The sequence below is a fragment of the Lonchura striata genome, chromosome 1 (genome assembly GCF_046129695.1).
Source record: "Lonchura striata isolate bLonStr1 chromosome 1, bLonStr1.mat, whole genome shotgun sequence".
NCBI classification, from domain to species: domain Eukaryota; kingdom Metazoa; phylum Chordata; class Aves; order Passeriformes; family Estrildidae; genus Lonchura; species Lonchura striata.
In genome coordinates this window covers 119,233,217-119,256,231 of record NC_134603.1, presented here as the reverse complement: position 1 = coordinate 119,256,231, position 23,015 = coordinate 119,233,217, and the positions used below count along the sequence as shown (strand labels likewise).

Genomic DNA, 23,015 nt, shown 5'->3' with positions numbered 1-23,015 from the left:
CCCAGCATTAAAAATAATCTCACCATTTCAAAGTAGTCCAATACTTACCTGTTTTGCATGATCAAGGGTTTTGATAGAACTGTTCCACGTTTCTCCTTCCATTTCTGACTACTCATCCACACCTCTGCATTAAATCAACTTGATGCTTTTTCTATCCATTCCAAGTTTGAGGTACTGTGGGGAAATTGGCCCAGATGTTTGTCAAGTTGTTCTATAATAATTAAACAGAACAAGACTTTATTGACCATATGACTTTTCTGAGCAATGAGTCCCAATTGAATTACATGTGAGAAAATAATCAGTGTCCTATTGTAGTCATAATTCTGGTTTTCTAAACTGACATTAGTTTGCTAAATCTTTCACAATAGACTGGAATTTGTTCTCACTTTTAACCTCCAAAGGATTTCTTTTTTCCTTTTAGGTGAGAACAACAGTTTTCCTAACCCAAAATACATCTGCATAAGTTTTCCAACATATTTCATCTGACAATCAGAGCATTACTGCATGCACTGTGGTCAGCCAAGTTCTGGTGTTATTTTCCCTTCCTTAAATTCCCAGAAAGTCTAGTGGGTCTTCATGTATAAATAGAAGAACTATTTTCTGCAAGAGGCATATTCAAAACCAGTAAGACTACATTCAAACAGTGATAAAATTGGAAATTTAATTTTGGGCAAAGATACCTGTATTAATTTTATTTTATTATTTTGCTCCCAGAATCAGCAATAGGCAGTTTACTTACCAAATATAGAGATCATCCACCCCTGTATTTCAAGAAGACATTCTCATTCAGTTAATTAAATGGAGTTTAATTATCTAACCTTTCTCGTTCTGAATAATGTCTTCCATGTAAGTATGATTTACAAGTTTATTTGTTTTATTATTATAATCACTCCTAAGTCTATCAGCAAATGAAAGTAAGAGTCCCAAGAATATTTTTAAGATGAGGAACATCTTTCAACTAGAAAAAAATTGTTGAAGAAACAGTTCTGTCAAATCTTTTAAAATATACTATTCTAACCCAAAGTGTATTTTAATGGTCCTTGGTCAACCAAAACCTGGTTTAAATATGCCAGTAATTAACTAAGAAAAACTCAGTGAAGACTAACTCCAAATTACTGAGGTTACTGGCATTTAAAGGAATTTCTGGGCTTTTGGTTCAGTGACTTCCATGAACAGAATTTACCTAAAGAAAAAAGAAATTTCCACACAGTCTTTCATCTATAAAAGCTATTGAACTTTCAGAGACTGTAACAAAAAGAGCTAGAGAAAAGTTTAACATGAAGTTACAATGCTAGGCCTGCTCATGACTCAGATCCTCATTAGAGTCTAATCCTGACACCATGACAACACTGAAATACAATATTCAGTGCTAGCTAAAGACATATTAACAATATCTAGCATGAAATAAAAACAAGGGATTGTTTCTCAACTGTTGTTTTCATCACTTGGGCTGGGGAACAGTGGAAAGATAAGGATTGGGAAAGCAAAGTGACTTCAGCCAAACACATTATAATAAATTGCAGCCTCAATAATAATTTCTCCTAATCCTCTTGAGTCTTCCTTTTGGATATAATTTCTTATGAGTGTTTAGCCTTTTGTTTTCCTTTTCTTCTAAATAATTATATATCTTGAGTAGAAAAGTCACAGGGAAAATGGACTCTTCTAGGCAACTGTTCTCAGACAACTGACATCTCCTTTGGGCTGCTCCTTTTCTATTCACAATTTGTGGAATAAAGACTAGAAGAAACGTCTCTAGTTCATTCAGAGGAACAAATACCTTAGATTGAGTCTCAATAAGTGTGCTAACCAAGCCCTAGAAACCCAATCTCAAATATTTTGAGGTTTTCCTCAAACACTGGAGTCTACTTCCAGAATGCCAATATATCCAGGAAAGCAAGAATGCTGTACTGCCTATCTCGCAGCAGAGCAAGAAGAGCAACAGGAGCTGAAAACTGCGGAGACAGTTGTTCCTGAGAGTGAAAGGCTGAGCCAAGAGGACAGACATCCTGGACTCAGTTCACAGCCTTGCTGCCAGCTTCCTGCCAGGGGTGAGGCAAATCAGCAAAATGCTGTAGCCCAGTTCTCCACCTCCACAACAGGGTCATGTCTTCCTTTCTCCCACTCACATTCTGTCTCCCCAGTAACAGCTGAAGGCTTGGCAGCAGCGCTGCTCCTGACACAAAATCCTCCTGCCCCACAACCCTGAAGGGGGACAAGGGATCTATACATCTGGATGGAGGGACCATCACCTGAAAACTGTGAGAAATGTATGTGCCATGAAATAGCACATGCAAAGTCTCCCAGGAATTGGAAAATTTAAGACAAAAGGCTGATGAATGTGCCCATCAACCAGTGAAGGGATTACTCTGACCCTGCCAAAAGAGGAAATGAGCTGCTGTATGCAGAGAGGAACAACAGGCATGACATATACCTCCTGATTACAGGTACCTCAAAGGAGTTTCCAAACACCTTGCTAGAAAACACAGTTGTGCCCAGGATGACTATTCACTTCTGAGTAAACGTACTGCGGTGTTAGTGTCTCACTGCTGCTCTCGCCGTGTGCAGATGCACGACCTCCACAGAAGAATAAGTGAATTAATAGAGGAAATAGCTTTCTGCCATTAACATCTCAAGTCTACTAATAAAAACCAAATTTATAAGAGGTGTTCTAATAAGTCCAGTTGTTCTGTGTTCCCAGCACCAGTCCTGATCCCCCTTCAGGTAAATTCACAACACTCCCTCAGGTGTTTTTAAAGTATTTAACACAGTATGGTCACAACTCTTTTAAGACCTCAAAGAAGCTACAAGTTTTACCTTGTAGTCATTATATTAGTATTATTCTCAGTAGCAAAAAGGGTTGTACTTCAGAAAAAAGAAAGAATCTCAGCTTCAATTTACTATTTTGATTTATACTGAGTGTAATCTACTTCACTTGCAAACAAGGGTTTGTTCTGATCTTTTATACAAGTGAAATACTATAAGTCAGTATCCTGATGCAGACAAAGAGGAGAACAGAACTGAGTTGAACAAGCATTTCCAGATTGATGAATTGTGCAATTTGCAACCCTATTGCTCCTTTAACCAAGGAGCTGGAATCATTACAGTTACTTTGTTTCCATTTAAAAAATCATATGGGGGTATCCTTTGTAAGAGGTATTAAATTAAGTCAAGAGATTTGAGGAGTTTTAAATGTACTGCACTGATGCCAAGAGTTGAAATCAATTAATACCAAAATAAAAATCTAGTAAGGGAGAAGACATTCATTTTGATGAACCTACTTTTATAATGCAGGTCTCTCATACAGCAGCTTGTCCTTGGAGTGTCTTGAGGTGGCCAGGCAATATCAGCAAGGAAAGTGAAAATAGCAAAAGGAGCACCTGGAGTTTTGGATGTAGATCTGAAACTATTCATCTATAGATTTGCGTGCAGATCTATGCAATTCACACACCTGAAATCATAAAACAACCAAGATTCATAGTTCCCACTTCATGACTTGGGTATGTTCACAAGCTAAAAATATTTTTAAAATCAACTGTAACAATGTGCATTTGTTTGAGATAACAAAACCATTTTTACTTTTGTAAGCCGGTAAGAAGCTGATGGTTTAGATAGGATTTCCTGAAGTAACTTAATGCCCAGAAAAACTTCCAAGGTTCTTATAGTCCAGGAGAGAATTCTTCAAAACAAATAAAAATTGCATAAATAACAGAAAGCTGAATCTCCAAAAAATAAGTTGGGCTCTAATGTACCATTCTAGATTTCTGGAGGTAATAATTCCTACTGTCCCACTCACTTCCACCAACTAATGCCATTCACAAAGTACAGCAGGACAGTCAACTCTGAAACCTGATTTCAGTTTTCATGTCTTTGCTGATATTTTCATATTTAGATCAAAGGATTATGCTAATCAAAATCATGGCAGAGAAATTTAATATGGGAAGGAATTTTAACAAGTAGCAATGCACCTCTCCAGGTTCTCTGCATTACTGGCATAATGAATCTGTACTTAAAAATGCCTCCACTGTCACTTGTCTACAGCAGAAGGAGGAATTTCCTGGGTTTTTTACACTCACAACCATATATGTTATCATGCTGTCTTCTCATGCATAATGCTCATATGGGTTTGATTATAATTATAGATCATAATGTCCAACTTCTAAGTAACATTTTTTAGCAGTGGATTTCAAAGCATATCAGAAAGCCAGCCAGAATTTTTATTTTCCTTTTATATGTAGGAGAAGAGTTTCAGAATAGAAAAGTGACTTATACCAGGATTATTCACCCACCAGCACAGAGCCCAAAATAGTACACAGTCCATAAAGCAAAGTTTTACCATAACTGCTTAACTGCTATCAACAATTGGTAAAAATCATAGAAGAAACACTTGCATATTGGAAAGAATGAAATACTTGCTCTTTTCTGACAGCAGGAGAAGTATTTTTGTATCTTTGCCCACCAAGTTGATGTAAGACTTTGCCTAGCTAAGGGCAGCAGCATTTTTTAACCAGCAGACAGATTAGCTGACAGGGGTCTCCATACTGCTCCCTCTAAAAGTAAATTGGAAGAGAAAACGGGAACTTTTAGCAGTACAGAGACAGATAAAGCCAGGAAAAAACAGGCAGATGAGGCAAAAAAAAAAAAAAAAAAAAAACAAACCCCAGTATGATCAGCAACAACAAAGGTTAATATTAATCATAAGGCAACCGAGAAAACAATTCAGCTGTGAGACTGTCCAATGAGGCACATTTCCCTGACAAGTGGAATCAAACAGAAGACCTCCAATTCCAGACTTTTCCCAGGGAACTGCTCTCAGCCCCAGGGTCAGTCACTCTCTGGTGGGGCTTGCCAAGACCATGATTTGGTCCTTGAGTCTCTAACATACAATAATGCCAGAGCAGATCACTATTAAACCTGATTTAACCATTATCTTTCATACAACTGCCTGGATTTTCAAAACATTCCCTTTTATCTTTTTTTTTTAGAAGTACAGAAGGTGCCAATGATGAGCCCACCAAGCTAGGCTCTACTAATGAGTCCCAAGAAACCATCCAGAAATCAGTTCCTGGCTGAATGAGCCAGCAGCTCAGATTTAGGGGCAGTGAAGGTCACCCAGATCAGGTCCACAACACCTGTAGATTACACAAAACAGTGCACATCTGTCCTGGGGAAAACAAATTAAAAGGAAGGCTACACTGGAGAAGAAAAAAAAAAATCTCATATTACATTCTAGGGGGAGAAACAGAGTGAATTATACAACTGGGAGTGAGCATCTGTTGCATATAGTACTAGGCAGAGGGCAATCAGGAATGGTGTTTTTCTAAATGCTGTTGGCACAACTCATTCCAGTTCCCAGAGAATCAAGAACCAGAGCAGTAGTTAAAAGAGTAGTGGGCTGAACACACCAGCCCTGATTTGAAATCTGATTACATTAATGGAAGCATTGCATCTGGCATCAAGGGTTTTTGGATCACACACAATATCAACAGCAGCTTTGAACTGGAACAAACTTTCATCATTACACAGATCTTCCTTGGGCTCCATCTTTACCAGTTTTATTTAACACAGAATGACAGCCCCCTTTGCAAATGAAACAGCTGTGGAACAAATTAGCTAGATCTACTTACAGTGTAGAAAATTAGGAACGCAAGTCAGATTTTTGCAGTATCAGTGAGAAATCTCTGGAAGTTCTCAAATTAAATTAAAATTCACCCAGTCAGATTCACTGGTTTGCTCAGTATGTTCACACCTCCCAGCATATTGATCTCTTGGCATAGCAGGATTACAGAGCACAGACCAGTGATGCCCCTTGAATCTGCATGTTTGTTCCAGTTGATGCCACATAAACATAGTAACCTTTCCCAAAGGCATAAACTAATTTAAGAGACCACAGAAAAAGTCAGTTTATTAAAAAAATAGAGGGAAAGGATGGAGAACACATGAGGCAAGTAAGATTGAAAGGAACACTTTGTTTCACAGAGGAGTAGCACAGAAAATTGGCATGCTCACATGTGAAATACAAATATGTGAGGAATACTAACTATATTTTTTATCTTTGATTTTTTTTCTAGATAGCATCCTCCAAAAGACCTTTCTAACATCTTAACTTCATCTATTAACAGAGTCTTAAAAAACTTAGCATAACTTTAATTGAAATAAAGAAGCTGAATCCCTGCTGGAAATTCCCAAACACATGGCATTGCAAAAGGAGCTACAAGAGAAACGTATAGGAGACAGCTGACTTTGGCAACAGTCTGGAAGAGTTCCACTTAGCTCCTCCTCCAAAAGTTTACTTCCAAACATATTCTCATAGAAATCACTTCTCTGCACCTTAAGAAAAGTACGTATAAAATATGATGTGGATTTTGTCATTGTCATGCCTTAGAGCTTTATTTTTTCTCGGCCAACCGCAGGAAAAATATATAAGACAGCAGAATGAAAAAAAAAAAAAGATGACAGAGACATTCGGGAGTGAAGGTGAAGTAAGAATGTGAGGGGCAAGGAAATGTTAAGGATGGGGTGGAAATTAGAAGGATAAAGCTGGAAGGATAAAGCAAGGAATGACTGAGTGAGAAAACAGTATCTGGAAACAAAAATGTGATAATACAGATGCAAAAAGGAAAGACAATACAAGGAGAGAAAAAGTACATGAAAAAAATAGTACCCTATCCCTTCAAAATTGTCATAACCTATACACAGAGCAGAACTGGACTAAGGATTCACTATCAATGTTCGTTCTATCATTGCCTAATTTGTTTTTTGGCAGGTGCTTAACTTTACAGCCTTCATGTCCTTTTAATGTTGTTTTTGAGTGCTTGTAACACCTTATCTCAGAGCCTGAGACTTTCCCATCACAATTTCAGTTTTCAGATTTAAATGCTTCTGGAGCAACCAGAGCATAAAAGTATGTCAAAACAATCCTTTTTCACGCCCAGCACACTTGGAGCTAAAATGGTCTTCTTTGAAATCCTTTGAAAAAGACTCACTTCTGAGAGTAGAACAAGCATGAAGAATTGCGCAACAAGAAGTAATTTGGGGGCATGTTATAAACCATGTACAAAGACAAATTAGAATGAAAGAGACATCCTGTCTGTGCTGTCTAAATTGTGTGGTATCCCCCTAAACACAAGGTGTTTGCCAGTAATCCTCAGGGAAGATACCTCTAACAACATATTTCACTTACAAAGTTTAAAGAGAACTTTCACAATGCAACCCACGGTTTGGAATTCTTAGAACTTAGGAATTGCACAACATCCCTTCTTATGGATGGCATCCAAACATGAGACATCTAAGCACTTGGAATGGCTGGATGCGTTCCTGGATGTATCACTGCAGATGCCTTTGAAGGATGCTGTAGTTGAAAAACTACTGCAAATAATTTGAGTGCTAAGCAACTTTAAGCATTGCCTCCAGTGAAAGCATTTAAAACTTGCAAAAGATGCAAAGACCTTAAATAGGCTATTTCACTATTTATTTACTTCAGCTTATCTTTATAGGTTTGGCAAAGTAGACAAGAGTTTCCAAATTCATCTTATAAAACAGTCTTATACTATGGCCTTTGAGATATTTTCCTGGAATTACATGTGATCTATTTTGCTTGATTTTCAGCCTCCTAAACATATATTATTCATAACACTAGATCTTCGATGCTAAGTAAGATGCCTCATGTTTGGATGCCATCCATAGAATGGTATGTTGTGTAATCCTCAAGAACTCCAAACCATGGACCCCAGATCTCAAATGGCAGAGCAGATAACAAATGTTCAGAACAGGTGAGAGCTCTGAGCAATGAGTGATGAGCAGCCTTGGCACAAGAAGCCTCTGATAATCTTTGAGATCCTTTTTGAGAGCCCTCTCCTTTGACTAGAGGCCATGAGTAGTTACCTAGTTATAGCCCTTAGGCTAAACATTGCTCTAATAAAACTGATGGAGCAAGAAAGGTTGCAGTTCACTAGTTCAGACTATAATAACCTAATAATATAATAACCTATAATCTGTAGCCCATCCATTTTAATTACTCTAAATCCTAATTTAATTTATGTTAATTTTCAATAAGTGCATTTCAGCACTTTCATCGCCAAATCTTCTAGAAGAAAGTTGCATCAACTAAATATTTAGCCTTATTTACAGGCTTATTGAATACAGGCCTTCTTGGTTTAGCTAATATAAACTAAGTCATTCACTGCCACCATGAGTAGGCATTCAGTGGATAAACAGCATCTGTTACTTATGTGAGGTAAAGGTTTTCCTTTGCTGCTTTTAATAAACTTCTGCATTGGAGGCATCTCAGACTATTGCTACAGCTTTCTGCCACATCTGCTCTCCATGAGATATAAGACAAGAATCCATAATTAGAACTTTTTAAGGTGCTCTTATGTTATGCTTTTAATTTCATTTCTGTAAGCTTAGGTAATTTTAAAATTGTTTCATTTGAGCATTTCTTAAGTTTTGAGCAGCCAAAAGGGGAGATGCAAAATAAGTCCCTTTAATTTTCATGCTATTAAAAAGCAGCTTGTCAGGATTGGCTGGAGCAATTTACATTAAAAGAAACGTCTGTATCTTAATGAGATATTACCACTATTGCCCTAGCACCACACCCAACTAGATGGAATTCTCTGTGTTTTTATCACTTTCAGTAATTTACAAATCCTACATTCTCTTGGGGAAGATTCATGGCTCAGTGTGATACATTGCTGCTTCTGCAAAATTGCAATTCAGCATAACAGCAGCATCAGTAAATGTAATGTCCCATTCAATTCATTCTTCCAGATATGACTTTCAAAGCCGAGCAGGGCTACTTATAAAACAATGATATTAAAAAAGCCATTTTTATCTTTCTCCATATATTTGTGTTTACTAGGGAAAGGAAAAAAAACTATGAAAGCCACTAGTGCCATTTTGAGGAGTAATAAATTAGATCCTAAAACACAGGAAATGAAAATACTGTAATCCTCCTAGTATCAATGACTCTGAGTACAGAAAAATATTGGCTGCATATTTAAACAATCCAACTGAAAATTAAGGCTACCACATACACAGGGTAGTGGAAGTAAATCAGTCAATCAAAATGCAAACAGAGTACCTTGTTTCTTCATTTCCTGGTTCTTTTTTTGTATATCTATTTGTAAGCTTGCAGTTTCCTTTGTATGCATTTTAGTTTTGACATCTGTGGATTAACATAGATAGATAAAGCATATAAATACATATATATCCATATTTAACATTTTATATCTTTCTGAAGGAAAGCATATACAGAGTACTAATAATGCTGTTTCTTTCCCAGAAAGAGCTGTGAGTTCCAGAAGTCTGGTCATATCTCAAGGATGACATATTTCAGTCTCTTAGGTGAAAAGAGGCAAGGAGATAGCCAGCTGGCTCGTGTGAAGTTAAATCTTCTGTGCCAGCTGGACCAGCAGCAGCATTGCTGTTAGCTTTGGAGACTGCTGCCTGCCTTCTAACTACAGGAAGACCAGAAGAGTTAAGAAGTAAAACCTACATGCAAACAATTTTCCATCCCATATGGAGTTGTCATTATCCCTGTGAGCGCAATTAGGTTTGCCAGATTTGCAGTGCTGTAATGCAGCGATCCCCTGAGTCACACTGCTCAGCTGCTCGCCACTCACACAGCATTTCCAAGTCAGGCCTCGTTACCCTCCTGGCACTGAGCAATGAGGAGAAGGTGGCACATCACTGCTGCTGCTCTTAGAGGGAAGCTGAAAAACTCTTGAGAGAAGAAAGGAATGAGATGCTCAGCAAAAGTGGAATATGCACCTGCTCCCACCCCTTCTGATTCTTAAACCCCAGACACCTGGTTATAGTCTTTCAGTTGAGGTACAGCTAATATGTCTGCCACAAGATAAGACTTTCTGCAAATAACCATAAAAAACCCATTTTCACTGACACTCAGATGCTGAACTTGACAGAACATACAGAATATATTTAATTTATTTTATCTTTCACTAACTTTGTATAGTAGTTACCACATTTCTGCAACATTGCCAAATATACCTGAATATGACACTTTGTTTGAAACCCCTGAGGCAGAGACCATGGCTGAGCTCAAATTGTAAGTTGTCAGGGACTGTTAAATTGATTATGTGTATGTAAGTTTTATAGACAAAAGAACTAAAGGGCAGAATCTGACTCACACTTATCCTGCAGATCTGTGGCAGGAATGAGAACAGAGCACATATGCCTTGACCTCAATCTTGCGTGCGAGCCAAGTGCACTGTCTCTTGATTTAACCTGTAAATTTAGTAAAGAGACAGCTGTGAGTGTTATGTTATCTCCTGTTAACCAAGACCACTAACACATTGGATATTTGGAGCAGCTCTTTCCACAGTTATACAGGAAATACTAAGTATAATCTCCAAGGAAGAAGTCAGTTTGTTCAAATGAAGTAATCTTAATTCTGAATCTTTATTCCAGATGTAAACAGACACCTCCAAAAATGCCATCTGTACTATCTTCTATTGCTCCAATTGAGCTCAGAAACACAAAGAAAAAAAAAAATGAAAACACATTGACTGAGGCAGATTTAAAATAATTTCATATCAAGCCAGCAATAATAGAGAACTACCCCACTCAGTGTTTCACCCATACCTCTGGTTTGTGAAGATGGGACCACCTATCTAAATCATATCAAGCTGCTTACTGTTGGGAACATAAGAAATTGTACTGCTGACACAATAGGGCAACATAAAAAACATAGAGAATGTGGGATAAATTCAATATAATTGATAAAATAATTCACAAAATAAGCATAGGCATTCCAGGCTCTGCAGCCTACAGCCCTGACCTGTGACAGTCAAGAACATGACGAGAAGTTACTGCATCTCTTCCTACCTATCCACTAGGGCTTGCTCCCCCTTCAGCTGGGAAAGGAAAGGCAACCTTAGGTCTCATCAGACAGACAAAGTCTTAGCACATAACAAAACTTTCTACCAAAGTCCACAAAGGGATGTGGATTATAGAGTTAATCCCAGAGTTCAGCAGCTGGAAATGGCTGCTAACACAGATTTCAATGACAATGAACCATAAATATAGACATAAAAAAATAAATGCAATGCTATTGCACCACACATGGTAGAAGAAGTCAAAGCATCACGTATCACCTCTGTAAGACCTTGTTTGGAATTAAGCTTACAAATTTCATTTACATGTTTTATGATGCATTAGGACTACTACAATGCAGAGGAGGGACAAGGTGATCAGAGGAATGAATGTTATTTTACATAAAAAGCACAAAATCCAAAAATGCCAGCCGTCTTTGGAGAGCTGTACATGAATTCACTGGGTTAAGAACACTGGTGGGAGAAAGCAGCTGTTGAAATGCAGTGCAGACTGAAGAGTCAATGCATATAATCAGACTTTAAATAAGCACAGAGTGGACCCTCCATAAGAGAAATGCATATCCAGAATCATCTGCTCATGCAGGTAAGAGAAGACATCTGAAGCAATTTCAGTGGAGCTGGTGCATTTATAAACAGGTTGATATGCCAAAATGCTTAGCACAGCAGCTTGGATTTGATAATCTATTAAATCCTTTTCACTTCTGTCATCGCATCTTTTGCTAAGCGATTATTGTAGTGATTGAATTATGAAAATTCATGCATCACTACAACAAAACCCATCATGGGCTGCTGCTGAACAAAGCAGATAATTTCAGAATGTTTATACTGTTTTGCTGGGAGGAAAGGGTTGCTTTGTGTGTCCAAAGATCTTATTTTTTTTAAACTATATAAAGTTGGCCCCTAAAAATACTGGGTTTACTCAAACTTTACCAGTCTGATAAAATTTATCCCTTGGTCTCTAAGCCTGTCTAATACTCCTTCCATGAAAAGCTGAATGATATCAAAATCTATCATTTTATTCTTTGAGGTAATTTATAACATCAACAATCTGCCCTCAGAGTGGCATAACACAAGACATGAATGCAAATTGAAGGTGAGACATTTGTCACCAGAGCAGAAACAATTTAATTCCAGATAACATGTGTGATATACAACCATTCCTCATATTTTAGTTTTCCTTGTTTGCCTTTATTTATGGACCATAAAACTGTAATTCAGCAGTGAAGAATGGAACACTTTATTGAACTTCTACACAGTATTTACACTTCTTGCATCAGATGTCACTTTTTCATGGTAATGGGCAACAATGGGACATACTGGGAATCCCAGAGCAATGAAGATTTATGGACCTCTGGACTGCACTGGTAGAAATACAGAGCACCAGGAGCAGACTCTCACAATGAACCCAAACTACTAAACTTTCATGTTAATTAGACATCTCTGGAGGATTTATGGTAACAGCTTAAGTTAATGGGAACTTCATTCTCTGTCATCCATCATTCCTGTACAGACAGTAATAATGTAGGGAAAATTTAAAAAAAAAAAAAAATAAAGACAGTGTCTGACAAAGGAATTTTGAAATGTTGCAGTCCTTTTAATTTACAGAGTTTTGTCAAAAGTTTGGCCTCCAAGAATTCATTATCAAGTCGGTTGGTGACACTTTTTATATGCCAAGAATATTTCTAAAGAGAAAAAGCAATTTTATTTTAAAATAAATAAATAACAATAAAGGAAACCATAAATAAACATAATACTCAGGGAATGGATAAGTGAGAAACTTGTTGCTTGCAGAATATTGTCAGGTCAAACTTTGGCTAGTTTGTTGTGGCAATTTGGGTATAACCTTACTCTTATGCATGGGAAGTTCCATTTAGAACAGCAAGGCCATTTGAGATGAGTCAAATTAAGCCCAGGCCTCTATCTCTAGGGGGACACAGCCTCAGCTACACCAGAAAAAAACCTTACGATTTTACAGAGAATTCAGAGTATTAAGTGTGCCACCTGCACTGACCTTAGTTCTGACAGATGGAAGCAATGGCAAAAAAGTGCCTCCAAACACAGTTTCCAAATCACCACAAACACACAGATGACTGCTCACAACAGGCAGTTTAGCCAATGCTAGGTCATACCACCAGGATTTAAAAACAACATTTAGGAATAGGACTTTGGGAATCATCTCCCAGATTTTTCAGAGATTGACTGAATCATACCTAGATTCTCAAGAGAGTCACCAAGAAATTAATTCCTATGCTCCACTTCAAAATTTTTGGGTACTACTTTTTGTCCCTCTGTTTTAGTACAAAAGGACAATCCTTGTGCAAAATGTCATGTCAATGCTGTGAGAGAACACATTTGCCCAGATGAAAACTGTATGTTTTAGTTGTACTGTTTTGAGAGTCACAGAACATGAGAATATTACATGATGTATCTTGAAGTACATCTGTACATATCTAGCTGAAATTGCTTCATGAGGAAAAGTCCAAGCTGTTTGACATTCCAAGCCAGGTGCCACAAAGTTTTGCTGTGTCTACCCACTATCAAAACAGAGTAACAAGAGTGAATTAATAAAAAAAAAAAAAAAAAAAAAATCAGAGAAGTTACCTCGTTATCCCGTTAGTAACTAGAATCAAGCTCCATGAGATTTTGGTTCTTTCCAGAGCTGCAGATTAAGATAGGGAGCATATGTAAAGAGCAGCTGAAACAAAACCAAAGTGTGTTTTACCCAGATCCATGTCAGTGCAGCAAAAGTAGCAATAACCAGTTGTTTGGTTGGCCCAGTTTGCCTTGCTTCTGTTGAAAGACTAATAATGATGGCAAAACAAAAAGTTCATCATTCTTTATTAAAGCATGACTGTATTTGTTTCCTCTTACTGTGAGAGACAAAAAGCAAGCTTTGACACAACAGAGGCAAAATGAACAGCAATAGATCAGTTTAGAGATCTCAATATTTCAAAGCTATATGGATCATGTATGGTAACACCATTGCAGATGAAGTTTGATTACCTGAGTCCTGCTCACTCAGTCTGCTCACAGAGAAATACTTTCCTAAGGATTTACACTGAGCATTACTTAATTTGGTTTTCTAGATGAGCTCTGATGTGAACAGAATTAGGTTCATATAAACAAGCATCAAGACATTGTGTCCAGATTATCAAGAAGTGCCTAAAGAAATGAGACACAGCTGAACAAGTGTTAATGATTGTCTCTCAAGAAAAACTCTTGGATGGGATCATCATGGAATTTGGTTGTACAACTCAGAAAATTACACAATTAAAAGGAAGAAAAATTATCAGCTCAACAGTGATTAAATATGATTGTTGTGGTACTTCTAAAAAACCCAAATAGCATCTAAAAAATAACAGCTAGCTAATTTAGATCTTTTTTCCTAAGGAAACTTTTAGTCACAAATGAGACTTCTCACAATGCAATTAATATCAGCCCCTAGGCTTTTAGTTCTTCAAATTGAAACACGTTTTAGGGTGTATCTTAGGTAAATAAGCTTTTAGAGATAGGAAATGAAATCTCACTAACCTGTGAACATGTTTACATTTCTAATAGAAAGCCTAATAAATTATAAATAGCAAATATCTGTGGTGTATGTGAGTGGTACCTGATGATACATGAGTCCTATGGCATCAGATAAATAAATATGCATCTGAATTTATGGGAGTGACAGCCATCCAGTAATAAAACTTATTACACTCCAATCAAGTCTTACTATTGGTCCAAACTCTTGGTTTGAACTACAACATCTCTATAGGGTTATGTTTTAAGCAAATGTACTTTATACAGGGTTTACCACTGCTACAAGGTATAATCACTTTTGAATTTTCACTTACAGTAATACGTAAAAATTTTGATTCAGCTTCCTCATGGAGTCTCATCATTTCAGTGGTCATTGGTGTGCTGGGAAGTTATGAGTTTTTTGTCAACCTTCATATATTGTTGTGGAATCTATTATTTCTGGGCTTTCTTACCTGTCTGCGTGCTGCTTCTTTGCACAGGAAAACAAGACATTCATCTTCAGCTCATGAATAAGTAGTCTATTAGTGCTGAGACAAGAGTGATTTGTCAATATTTTTGTAGCAGTAACTTCTCAGAGCATCTTTAGAGTTCCTCTTACAATGCTAAACAGGAGGTATTCCTGAATGTCCTTCAGATTCATCAAATTTAATAAGAATCGATACTGTTTCAAATAAAGGCTTATTCCTTCTGCTCTTAAGCCTCTCAAGCTCTTCAAACTTAACTGCCTCCTAAAGGGTCCTTTGAACTTGAATATGGCATCATAACTTATGAATAGACCTTAGAGAGGTACTTCTTAGTTTATTACAGAAATTTGTGAGGATTTGTCAGACCAATTCACTCCAGAAAATACATGTTCAAATTTCTTTTTATATAAGTAACAAGTTGTGACATGATGGAACCCTACTCTATTGTACCTAATTTCTCTCACTGTTCATGTAAGAAGCAAAGAGAAACATTTATGTGACAGTTCCTATTAAGATATGTCTGCAACAGAGGTCAAATACAGGAAATCCATCCTGATTGGAAATGTGCTTAATCATTTTCTTCAATTTGCTGCAGTCAAGGGAACACAAATATGTGCTTTAAGTGCTTTCCCAAATGGAGGTGGACTGTTAGCTAAAACTTACCTTAAGTCATTGCCAAGCAAAGTTTGCTGTGGCTTAAGTATATTGCCTTGACTGGACAGTGCTCAATATGAGATAGTTAACAATGCTTGATAAATTACTTTGAAAATATGCAGTAATTTTCCTTATTATTTCCTTATCTTGGTCAGTGTGACAGCTTTCAGAGCACAAAGAAAGTCTCTCCAATAACTGCAAAATTATAAAAGGAAAAAAAAGCCAGCAAGGGCAGAAATGCACCACATTGCATTGGCAGCTTTTTTGTACCTTGGATTCTCAGGATCTTCTGTTGTCCATTGCAATTAGGAGACAATTACAGGATGATCAGGAGTAAAGTGAGGACAGAGACTTGACAAAAAAATTTTGTTGGAGCCTGCAAGTACAAAAATGTAACTATCAGCTATTACAGGCTTAAAACGCAGCATTGCCAGCAGCCAGCCAAGGCTACAAAACAAATTCCTACAGGGGCAGAGGACTATTAAAAATGGCATCAATTCTCACTCCAAATGCAAATCACACTTTTTCTGTCTATCTTGCTTCCCATACACAGATAACGATCTTACCAAAACAAAGCACTTCGAAGTCTCCCTGCTTTACACAGGGAAGGGATGAGACAAACACGACAGATGCTAGGCACCTCACATACTGTAAACTTGCTAGGTGCTCATATACTTGACAATGAAAGCAGAATAAGAACCTACATGAAATAGAATGGCATACAGGAGCAGGGCAGGAAGAGACTGACGAGAGTATCATTACTGGGAGAGCAGGATACAAAAAAAGCTACTGAAGACATGCTGCTGCAGCTGATTGATGTAGAGCTCTGAAACAGAACAAGCTCAAATTTAACACACAGATTTATTCGCCGTTTCTGTTTTCCTCACTTATGACGTAATCATTAATCAGCTATTTTTACAGTGAGAAAAAACTGGGTTTTGATTAATTTAATCATTAATACAGCCCAGAAATAGTTCCCTGCAAGTATTCTTTTGAGTAAACACTTCACTCCCACAGCTTTTCAGAAAAAGCTCCATAGCTGATAAAATAAGTACAAACATGATCTAAGCAAAACTCTATTTAGCAATTGTCAAAACACTAGTGAGTAGATTTCCTCATTATTCACTCATCTCTGCTGGTATCTTCCCAGTCAGGGTGCAGATGAGAACCCTATGCTGCAAAGTAAAAAAGGCAGGAGGGAGAGAAAATTATCTAGCTAGGCTGGAAACCTCTCTCCTCACCTTGGCACTAGGTATGTCTGAAATTCAGGGCCAGAATTGTTTCTGGCAGCTCTCAAGCAGCAGAGAAGGAGATTGCAAGCCAAAGAATGGCTTTTTGAAACAAGAACAGAGCTCCTGCAAAAGCCATTTCCTTGCCTACAATCACTCTTTCATCTCGGGCCATCTGTCTGATGGAAGCTGCCTGACCTATCAATACTAAATAACATTACAAGGGCAGTTCTGTTCAGTGAGACTTAACGGTTTCAGTTTGTCTCTAGATTAAAATCACTCTTCTGGAAGGATTTGTGAACAAAACTAGGAACAGGAATCACGTGCCCAGAGATTATAAATGCCTTACCCTTTGAGCTGGAATTGTAGCTCCTCAATGCAAGAGTCTCTACCACTGGATTAACATTAATTGTCATTACAGTAATTGCACGTTCAGATAAAACACCTAGTTTACAAACACAATGACAACACATTGTATGTGTTTAAAAGCAAGTACAAAGCCCACTGACTGAAAGATCTGAGGATTTGCCTACAGGCTTGTATATAACAGCCACTTTGCACAATTCTAAATTTAACCAATATGCCATAAGAATAAAATGCACAGCACTTCATACACTTGTCACTAGCACTAATTTAAACCACACTGTGGAATAAGCTATTTAAATGGGCTTGTTGACCTACTTTTTAATCCCAGCTTTCAGGGAAGAAAAGAAGTTAAGTAATAACTTATGAGGTTATTATTTCTTATAAATCATATTTTTGTATGATTCTTACCACACGGTATTTAATTTTATGAGGATTTTTTTTTTCCACTAAACGCAGGTATAGATTAAGAGGGAGAATGTTAGGAGACAGACAAGTATTTTCATTCATTATCGCCTTGAAGTGATCCTCATTTGTCTGGCATTTTGGAATTTCTTTTGGCTATAATCAGTTTTTTTCTCTGTCCTCTCATTTACTTTCATTTGAGAAGAATGAGATCATCTTGAACAAGGAAAGGATCTTGTTACCATACAAAACCATTTACAAAGAGGGATAAAGGATCTTTGATTTGGTTAATTTTCATAAAAATTCTTTCCTCAAGATCATTCAAAAAATTATTCATTTCTCTTTAATGCTTGCCCCAAGAATATATTTTTAGGTTCTCCACTGTTCTGCTATACCCTCTACCTGTAAGCTCAATTCCAAGACATTTTTTTCTTAGGACAGTAATTGTTCTGTATATTTTTCAATAGTGTCCAAGTGATACAGTAAACTAAAATAGGTCAGAAAACGAAAAATCTACAGTGCAAATCTTGCAAATACCCCATATTTGGAAGCTGATGAACCAAGGTAACAGAACAACTTATGGGTGAAAGCAAACATTTGCATTTTTGCAGGTATGGGACTAGAAACTAACTGCAAAAGTGGTTCTCTATGACTCTGCTTTTCTTCAAGACAAGCAAAAGGTCCAAAACAAGAAAAAATACAACAAGGTTTCTAATAAAGGAAAGCTGTACATTTGACATGTCTCCCTGGCATCTGAGGCAGCTCTCAGCAGGAAAGTGAATAAGAAAGTTCCTTTTCAAGTCCCCATCCGCAAGCTGGATGCACATGAAAAACATACAAAATCATGTTTATAACTTGGTTTGATGTACAAAAGACCAAAAACATACCTGGGAGCCAGGAAAAAAATTGGCTTTTAATTACTTATTCTGTTAGGCATTTATCTATGGCAAGCTCGATTTTGTCATCTCCTAACTGGCCATGCTTCAGGATGTCCATCCACTGCTCTATCTAGGTGACACAAATCACAAAAAAGACAGCCAAAGACCTACCAGAGTAGAATAATCCTTTTTCTTTGAGATATAGAAAGAGAAGAAAGTTAAAAGAGGGAAAAAAGGTGAACACAATTTGAGCATTCTTGTGTCATGCACACCAAATGTAGCTGTTAATACCTGTATAGAAGAGGCCACTGGACCTGTGCACAATCTGCACAAGCTTTATCTGAGTAATAAATAACACATTGTCAATCTAAATTTTTGTAGAAACCTATATTCAGCAAATAAGGAACATATCCTGCTTTCCCTGGGACATGTGAATTTCTTAGTGATGTGTGTGCTTGCAGTTGATGGGAATAGAGAATTGTGAAGACAAGCTAATTTCACTCAGCAGTACAAGGGTGGTACTTTTAGCTTTAATCACAGTGAAGTAACAGTAAAGCAATCAAACAAAGCAAGAGGTACAGAAATGAAAGGGTTAAATAAATAAACATTAATAATTAATCAATAAACATTAATAAGACTAGGAAAAGCACAGCCTAAATTTATGTAGGAGCTGGCAAGGAAAGATGGAATGAGGGAAATTTATACGTTTTTCTTTTGCATAGTCTCTAAATGGAGGAAAAGAAAATGTGCCTATAATTGCACAGCAGCAGAAATGCTGTAGAAGACAAAATGTATAAATAGGCCTGAAGAATGTAAACTATATTTCATTCAAAAAAAGTCAGAAAACCATCTCCTGAAAAGGTCATAGCAGAGATACAAATATGAGACACACCTAAGAGACACAAATAGGCAACTGGAGAAAACAGTACAAATGTAGACTTCCAGTCCCATTTAAGAGGAGACAGATAGGAATACATATACAATTAGGTACTGTACAATCAAAAACCCACAAACCAAACAACTCCCTCAATATTTAGTTGCAGTTAAAGTATAATGAGATGTTTAAAGAGAAACCTACTGACCCAGCACCCTTGGTAGCTATGGTCTGCAAGGCTTTAGTTAGTTGAAGACACAGGCACAGCTCCTATTTTCAGGGAGGGAGGAGAAAGAAGAAAAATTATTCTAAGTTGGATTCATTTCAGCTAACCATAGCCTCACATGTCACCTTACCAGGAGATTATTTTCTGACTGAATGATGGGGTTGTGTTTAGATTTTTGCACACTTGTGCAAAATCATTAGCAAAAATTTGACAAGAAACACAAACCAGATCTTCCACTTATATTGTAAGAAGTATACTGTGATACAAGGTACTTATTCAAAGTTAAGGGGACAATTTAAATGAATACAAAGGGCATGCAAAAGCAATTGAGATTACTTTCTAAGAACCTAGTAACAGTCAAAGCCTGTAAAAACTGTTCCGTAGAAGAACAGTAGTGAGGATTAAAAGGAATACTTAGAAAATAGATTGACTTATATTGTAAGTTTATTAATATCTAACATAAGGTATCTTTCAGAAGGCTTTCACATCATCAGCTTCCTTTAAAATACTGCAGGTCATCATTTTAGCCACTGTCTCTATGCATCAATAAACCAGGGCATTGTCTTTACAGCAGGCACTATGTCTCACTTTAATGCAGAGCTCTTGGGAGCAGATCCAGTGACTCTTCTGGCTTTCTTTCAGCATGATAGTTCCATGTGTCTCTGGCTACAGAGAGGAGGGCTTCTTCAATCAAACCAGACATTACCAAGGACAGTGGAGAGAAATGCAGAGAAGTGGAAGATTTATGGTGCAGAGTGTGAGGCTGTGTCTCCTTCCCTCTCTGCTCCATGAATGCTGTCCTTGTGCCACGTGCTCCACATCACCTACAAGGCTACAGACCTGCCCTTTCTCTCAAATCATTGATTAGGTGTTCTATCTCCACAGAACATTGCAGATATCAGGTCCAAAATGTACAGCATTTTCCAGCAGATTCCTGTTTAGTGAACAGAAGTTATAAAGCTGAAGCCCAAAATGCTCCTCAGGGCCTTTGAGTTCCTGACAGATATCTCTTCCTTTGGAGCCAGCCTTCAGGGCATGAAATATATGTCACTTCCCTCAGCCAAGGCTCATGCAACATAAAGGCTTACCTTTCTTCAAAATGCTTGTTTTAACACACTTCAGTCAGATGGTTATCACATTTTTGCCAGCTGAACTGCCCAGCACTGCATACACTTAGCAGCTTACATTTATTTAAAATAATATGGGTTGGAATCATCAAGTTAGCATTGTTATTCCAAGATATTCCCAGGACAAATTATTGTTCTGATGGAAAGGTTTATAACCATAAAGAGGTACCATGATGCATCATTAAAATTTTAAAATACGTATGCATGGTAGTTTTGATATGCATTTCTCACAGCATTCCTTTTTAAGATTTTTTTTTTTAAGTCTGAAGGCCATCCTCAAAGCTAGCGGTGGGTAGAAAGAAAGTGCCTTTAAGGCTATATTTTCTCACCCTAGCCAGGAAAAAATCTGAACCTACAACTAGGAACACAGATTTGACACCTGACATTGTTCAAATCCCCCACATATCCCAAATCAAAACCTTACAGGTTACATAAAAACCCAGAGAGTGCAAGGAAAGTGAAGGCAAAGGAAATCACACAGGTTGTGACTTCATCCAGAGGATGTAGTAAGCCAAAGGGACAGAGACCTGATTGGTATTTCTCTTGTCAGTAAAGGGAGTTAATGAAGAAGACATAATTTTGTCTTTGATCTGTGTCAAGCAGTAAAAGTCATTTAAGTTGTCCAGTGGCATACAACAAAGACAAAGGGGTCAGGTCAGGAGAGTTAATGTTTAGCCATGTGGGTAATAAAGCCCAGGTGGGGACAGCCAGGTCTGAGAACAGTTTATAGCTGTTCCTCAAAGATGATGAAAATCCAAGGACGCAAAGCAAGTAAGGACTGACTTTGGGATTTTCTGCAGGAGCTCACACAATTACCAAAGGGCAAATAAATTTTAGACAGAACTATTAGCTAGTTCTCAAGTAAGTCAATAAAAATAACTAGATAACTTCATCATCTCCCCTAACTCTGGTGTTTTTCTCTCAGGCCAGATCATACATGTTCCCTCCTAAAGCTAAGAAAACACACACAACTGATTATATTTTTTTTTCATGAAGGCAAAATATTATGCGATAACTATATCACATTTCACTAACACAGAGTACAGGTGCAATGCAGGAAGACAAACAGAGACCACGTTTAAGTCTAACCTAACAAACACTTCCAAACAAGATTTAAATACTGTTCTGTTGCACCTCTAAACAGTAAGCCTTTGGTGCAGGATGGACTTTTAACATACTCAGCACACAGCCTATACTCACCCACTTTGCTCCTATTGCTGTATGCTGTGTTTCCTTTTGGCAACCACACCTAACCTACTTCCAAAAGAGAACTAAGGCTGTACACCCAGTCAAGAGCAGCGCAGTGTTGATCAGAGAAGCCTATCACAAGAGGAAAAAATATAGTTATAATACGAAAACAGAGAGAAACAGTAGAGTGCAATTCTAGAGCAGTAGCTTTTAAGGTTGTGTACTTTTTTAGTATATTTTACCTCTTGTGGATGAAATCAATGGGCCTGCACTGTTTTTCAAAATCTGAAGTAGACAAGTCCCTTTTTTTTATGGCTTAAAAACATAATTTAGCCTTTGCTGAGCAGACTTATTTCTACACACAAAGGATGTCAGTCAATTACATCGAAACAATTTCATTCAGGTCACTAAACATCAGTAGGTAGCATGATTTAGTGCCAGCAGTGTATTACACAAAAGCACAGCAATTTTGAGGTTTGGAATTGAAATGGAAATTGCAACGTGGATGAATATTGATGGTAAGAACATACAGCAGCAGGGAGCATCCTGCACTTACCTCATAACCAACCCATTCTTGACAAGGAATCCTTCTCCCATACCATAAAACAGCAGCATTGTATTTTCTTAATTCAAGTTAATTTCTAGCATTTGCATGCAAATGCCTGTGCAAGTGCTCATGTCCCATATATCAAGAAAGTTAAAAAAAAAGTTCTTACAATTAGTTTTATAGTTCTAGATTCATAAAAACTAGTTTATTTCCTTGCATAATTGAATATTTTTATTTAAAACTGACATTTTACAATGGTAGATATTCCTGGTTGTGCTTTTTCTTTGAGAAAGAACTACAATTGGTGACGACATATGTTCATTGATCCAAAACTTCCAAATTCTTTGCTAACTCAGTGAAAGATACTGTGGTTTGGCCACTATTCAAAGAGGCCAAACTTCTTACACATGTCAGAAAAAGGATTTTGACATTTTCTTACAAAAATTAACAAAATGCACACCAGCTTCTTGTAACTAAAAGCAATTTTAATTGCCCATTTTTTTATGGGCATGTAGTAATAGGATATGCAGTGATGACTTTAAAATGAGAGTAGGTTTGGATTAGAGTTTAGGAAGAAATTCTTTATTGTGTGGCTGATGAGGTACTGGAACAGCTTGCCCAGAGAAATTGTGGATGCCCCATCTCTGGAAGAGTTAAGGCCAGGTTGGATGGGGGTCTGAACAAC

The 23,015-nt window shown here is 37.3% G+C and overlaps 1 long non-coding RNA gene across 1 annotated transcript in view; it reads right to left on the bottom strand.

Moving 5' to 3' along the window:
* Positions 1–3,433: 3,433 nt before the first annotated feature.
* LOC110474558 (uncharacterized) overlaps positions 3,434–23,015 on the bottom strand; it is a 140,215-nt gene continuing 120,633 nt past the window's right edge. Inside the window, exon 3 of the long non-coding RNA XR_013342122.1 lies at positions 3,434–3,448. This is a non-coding gene — a long non-coding RNA (uncharacterized LOC110474558). The remainder of the gene's footprint in view (positions 3,449–23,015) is intronic.